Source organism: Microtus pennsylvanicus, chromosome 2, assembly GCF_037038515.1.
Source record: "Microtus pennsylvanicus isolate mMicPen1 chromosome 2, mMicPen1.hap1, whole genome shotgun sequence".
Taxonomy (NCBI): domain Eukaryota; kingdom Metazoa; phylum Chordata; class Mammalia; order Rodentia; family Cricetidae; genus Microtus; species Microtus pennsylvanicus.
The window spans coordinates 65,001-70,756 of NC_134580.1; positions in this window are offsets into that span (position 1 = coordinate 65,001).

The window sequence follows — 5,756 nt, forward strand, 5'->3', positions numbered from 1 at the left end:
CGGACTCGGAGCGAGGAGGCGCGGGCCGCAGCGGGTGACACAAACGCTCGGGTTTCCCCCCCCAAAGACGGGACGCGGCGAGGGGCACCCGGCCGAAGCTACGCGCATCGGGCGGTCGGGGCGTGCCGGGGCGACCCCAAGCACACCCTCTCTCCATCGGATCGCTAGAGAAGGCACTTTTTCTCACTGAGGGCAGGCGGGACGGACCCGGCCCGACGAGCCTCCGGTCGCGGCAGCGCAAGAGCAGGGGAAGCGACACACACACCACTCGATGATCTCGAGCGCGGCGAGGCGGGGGGGTCTGCGGTATCGGTAAGGATTTTTCTTCCTTTCCGGGGCGTACTCTTGAGCGTTCGCGGACACGGGGGACCGGACCGAGAAAAAGCATACTACACAAGAGGTCCCCCGAGAGCCAGGCCTGCCTCCGCGGCAACACCCACCGGGTCTGCACCAGGCGGGGAGGCAATTCTCAGTCCGTCACCGACGGACCACCTTTAACGGTGAGAAGAAAATTAAAAAGGCCGGCCGCGACCGCTCAACACCACCCAACGGCTCACCGCCTACGGGAGAAGGCAGCGCGTGGTGGGCCGCTCGCCCGATCTCACGAGACGGCCGTGAGAGAGCCATCTTACCGCAGCGAGCCTCTCTTACCCGCTCGCCTCGACCCCCTTTTTTTCTTGATCCTCGGGATCACACACCTCGCAGAGGAACACCGCTAATGGCCGTACCGCACACAGGAGGCATACACGTCAGAGAACCGGGAAACGCCGCCGCCGCTCAGAACCGGGCAACTCTGAAGATCGGCCTGGAACGCTCCAGGAGCACCACGAGGATCACAAGCAAGGCGCGTGCACACGAGCCCGGTCGGGAGGGGCACGTAACGCGGCAATCAGCCGACCCTCCCCCGGCTCGGAGGGAGGAGGGCCAAAGAGACCCACACGCGGTGGGCATAGCGAAACGCGCGACGGGGAACAAAGCACCCGGCGCGCCTCACAGGAACCCCCACGAACCACAGCGAGGAGTGCGGGGGGGCTTTCACAGGGCTCGGGTCGGATAACCGCACCCCTGCCTTCCACACACCACCGGTAAAGGTGGGGAGGAGAGACGAGGGGCCCGCTGGCAGAACGAGAAGAGCGGCCGCCATTCGCCATGAATGTCCGTCCCTCGCCTGGCGCGGCTTAGGCCTCCGGCCCGAATGAACACAGGGCAAGCGCACCACATCGATCAACAAAGCAGAACCGGGAAGAATCGAGCGAGAGATCAACCACAGACCCAACACATGCCACAGAAAAAAAAAAAAAAAAAAAAGAAAACCCTTCACACCTCCACACCAAAAAAGAGCGGTGGGGGGTCAACAGGGAATCCAATTAAAGAGGAGTGCACTCGGGAGGCACATAACATGAGGCAGCAGAAGGGCCGGGCCACCCTCAACCCAAAAAGGACTCATGGAGACTCGGGAGCTCCACAAGCTGGGAGGGGGGGTAAAAAAAAAAAAAACCGGTGCGCTCGGGAGGCACACGGGAGCAGAGGACCATGGAGGAGAGACTCGGGAGCTCCACAACCTGGTCCCCGCCCGCAAAAAAAAAAAAAAAAAAGAAAAAAAAAAAAAGCACCGGAACGGTAAGGGAGCAGCATCGAGGGACGGGTCCCACCATCCAAACAGAACGGGTGACAAACCACGAAGCGGGGACGCCTGACACGCTTCACCACGGGCTTTTGCAAGGAAGCCGGTCATCTCAAAAAGCCTCACGGGAAAGCACAGCAGCGAGACGCGGGCTGGGCTAGACGGGGGAAAATAACACCCAGTGAGGCTCGGAAGAGAGACCGCCACCTAGCGTCCTTTAATGTCACCCAATTAAAGGACAGCGTGTCAGCACCTATCTGCAGGTACAATAAGGACAGATAGCAATTATTAGAAGAATGGCAACAGGCACGGGGAGTCATTCACAGACCACACAGAACTCCTGAAAGTGAGGGTGGGTGAAATGTCCCAAAAATGTCCCCATAAACAAGAGAACCGACCCTCAAAGGAACAACTGGTCGACCTCATAACCATGAAAGGACCGAGAGAGCGAGGTGGACATGCCAGAAAGCCGGGCGCCCAGCCTCCTCCCGGCCGAGGACCCTGCGACCAGCCGCTAGGGATGGATGGAGAAGGGCAAGAAGAAAAACTTGGGGGGGGGGGAATCTCGAGTCCAAGAAACCGGGGACCAGTGAACAGGGGAGCCGGGACCACCACCTCCTCTCGGCCTCGAGAACACGAGGCCCGCCGCTGGGCTCTCGCAAGACCGAGGGCAGGAGAAAGGGGCGGGGGAGAGCTCCGAGACACCAACGAGTCCGGACCAGGGAGGCGAGAAAGACGGGACCACGGCCTCCTCTCGGCCTCAGCATGGCAAGGCCCGCCGCTGAGGACCGAGGGTTCCTGGCAAGAGGAAGAATATTAATAAAAAAGCTCCGAGAGTCCGGACCAGGGAGGCGAGGAAGCCGGGACCACGGCCTCCTCTCGGCCTCCGGATGGCAAGGCCCGCCGCTGAGGACCGAGGGTTCCTGGCAAGAGGAAGAAAATAAAAAAGCTCCGAGAGTCCGGAACAGGGAGGCGAGAAAGCCGGGACCACGGCCTCCTCTCGGCCTCAGGATGGCAAGGCCCGCCGCTGCTGAGGACCGAGGGTTCCTGGCAAGAGGAAGGAAAAAAAAAAAAAAAAAAAAAAAAAGGTCCGAGACCCCAACGAGTCCGTGACGGGGCAGCGGGGAAGCCGGGATCAACCATCGCCTCCTCTCGGCCTCGGGTCGCCGGGTCCCAGGGCTCTTTAGAAGAGAGAAAAAGAAAGGGAAAAGCAACTTTTAAAGCCGAGGTATTTCACCGATCCTGGGCCCGGGTGGACCCGACACCTAGCGGGAGTACGCGAACGACTGAAGCCTTCTGGTCGACCCGCTCAAGTCTCCCAGCACCCTCTCCAGCTGGTCCCGTCACTGGGTTCCATCCCCAACGCACACACCCATGGGTGACTCTTCCGGCACAACCTCCTACACAGAGACCGTCCCCAAGCACGACACCGACTCCGGGACACACCCGCCTGCCGGGCCGGGACTCTCGTCATTCTTTCCGCCTCACAAAAGCCATTTCGCCCCGTCCTCGTCAACGACCGAGGACCAGGAGCGTTGCAGAAAAAGGCCACCGCTAGGGGGCGCCCGACAACCGACCGCCATAGATCGCTCGCTCGCTCGCTCGCTCGTTCGGCCGCGACCGCGGCGGCGGCGTCTTCACCTTCTCTGGCGTGACAGCGTCCTTCCACGCTCACGCCCGGAGGTGGCACGGGCCCACAACAGGACAGGGAACTCCCCTGTCGGTTCCCCCACCCCTCCCCATCCCACCCCCGAACACGGTGAACGGCGGGCCGGGCTGGACATTCGGGGCTACGAAAACGAAAGTACGACCGAGACCACAGGCAGCTAGGAAAGCAGGCGAATCGATCGCTCGCTCACGGGGAAACAAAGAGCGTGTCTGACAGATCGGTGACAGGACTAGATGGGCCAGGGGCTTCTGCAACCATTAGGGCATGGTGAGAGGGAGGGACCGAGGGGGACCGAGGGGGACCGAGGGGGACCGAGGGACCGAGGGAGGAAGGGAGGGAAGGAGGCGGCAACGGCAGTTCCCTGCCATCTAAGGTCTCCTTTCACCATGGCCACTGCTTGCTTGCTTGCTTGCTTGCTTGCTTGCTTGCTTGCGGTTCTTTTTCTTCACCCCACTCCCCACGCCCTCAGCCCACACTTCTCAGACTAAATACCGAGTCAGAGAAAATTAAAACAGACGTGGAATAGTTTTTTTTTAAAACAAAAAAAAAACAATAATAATAATGAAATAAAAATAGTGTTTCAAAAATCCCACTCGGATTTCATTTCCGGGAATAATATCGTCATAGTGATGTGTTGTGAACATTTTCACTTAGAACAGAAAAAATAAACAGGTCACTTTAGTCATTTCTTGGAGAGGGTCTGTTTCCCCACCACGATGGTTCGCACTTGCTGAGTTGCTGAAGATGATCTCCCGATCCTCGTGTTTTCAGTTTCTGAGTGCTGCTGACATGACAGACATGGGCCCTCACACTCGAGTTTATGAGACACTACTGAGAGCGTGGAGCCCATAGGACAAGGCTTTGGCTTTCCCTTCCCCTCCCACATAAGCCAGATAAATAAATAAATAAATAAATAAATAAATAAATAAATAAATAAATGCCCAGCAGCAGAAGCATGAAAGCAGCTTCCCAGACCCTTTAGAGCTCCTGAGTTACAGTCATGGCAGAGGATATGACTAGGCCAGGGCTCCCTTCACAACCACCATCCAGGCCTGCCTGCCTGCCTGCCTGCCTTTTTGAAATGCCAGTTTACTAAAATTTTAGTTATTGTTAATTGCGTTGGGAGGCTAGAAATTTTTGGGTTTTCGTGAGTGGGCAGACATATGAAAGAAAGGAAGAAAGGAAGGAAGGAAGGAAGGAAGGAAGGAAGGAAGGAAGGGAGAGAAGGATCAGAGCAGTGAATATACAGGTGCACAGTCCTGTTGACTGCAGATAGAAAAATAAGAGGAAGAAAAAAAAAATAGAAAGTCACCAAAAGGACAGCCTGGTCTATAAAAATGAGTTCAGGGACAGCCAGGGCTATTCCATGAAATTAGCTGAGTTCAAATCAGCAATTTCCCAACTCCAACAAGAATGTTGACAGGAAAGGCAACAGCTGTACACGTCAAGGAAGGCCAGTGGAGCTGTAGGCACACCCTTCACACCCTTTGAAACTTCTCTGTTGCAAAGTCACAGAGTTAGGAAAGGAAAATAACGCATCACTGAAGTCATTCCTAGGCTAGGGCTCCCTTCACAACCATTTGAAAGGATCACAGCACTGAATATACAGACGCACGGTAATTACACCGACGTTGACTGGAAAGACACCTAAACTAACAGAGACACACACATACACAATCCATAGCATTTGCTGCCTAGCAGATCAAATGAATTCCAGTGTCAGTAGGCACACCCTTCACACCCCTTGAAACTTCTCTGTTGCAAGGTCACAGAGTTAGGAAAGGATCTTGATCTTGAACTTTCCTTAATAGTAAGTCTGTGTGTGTATCACACTCAAGCCAAGTGCCCCTCAGAGCTCATGGAAGACAAAACAGATCTCTAGAATAAGAGAGACGGGGGGGGGGGGGGGGAGATTCACTCAAGAAAATGAAAGCAAAACCCTACACAAACCCTGGCACACAGTAAAATCAGTCCTATGAGGAAATTTGTAGCTCTGATTGCCTACTTTTTAAAAAGACTTCTAACCAGGTAATGGTGGGACACGCCTTTAATTCCAGCACTCGTTCTGGTCTCCAAGAGCTAGTTCCAGGACTGACTCAATTAGAGAGAACTAGAGAGAAACCCTGTCACAAAACAAACAAAAAAGGAATAAATACTTTATGGAAGAATAGATGGACAGATAGACAGACAGACAGACCCACACCCCATCTTCTGTCTTCTGAAGGTACCAGGCTCTCTCACAGGGGTCAGGCAGAAACGCAGGCAGTGTATGTGTGTGATATCAAGCAAGCCTATACGTGATATATAGGGTATGATAGGATAATGTCACTATTAAATTGGGGTAGGTCTCAGGAGCACAAGAACCCAAATCTCTGCTGTACTCCCTGTCACCAGAAGAGGTCACTAGATCCCCACCATGTGGTTTCTGGACATTCCAGAAATTCCATCTCTCCAGTTCTCATT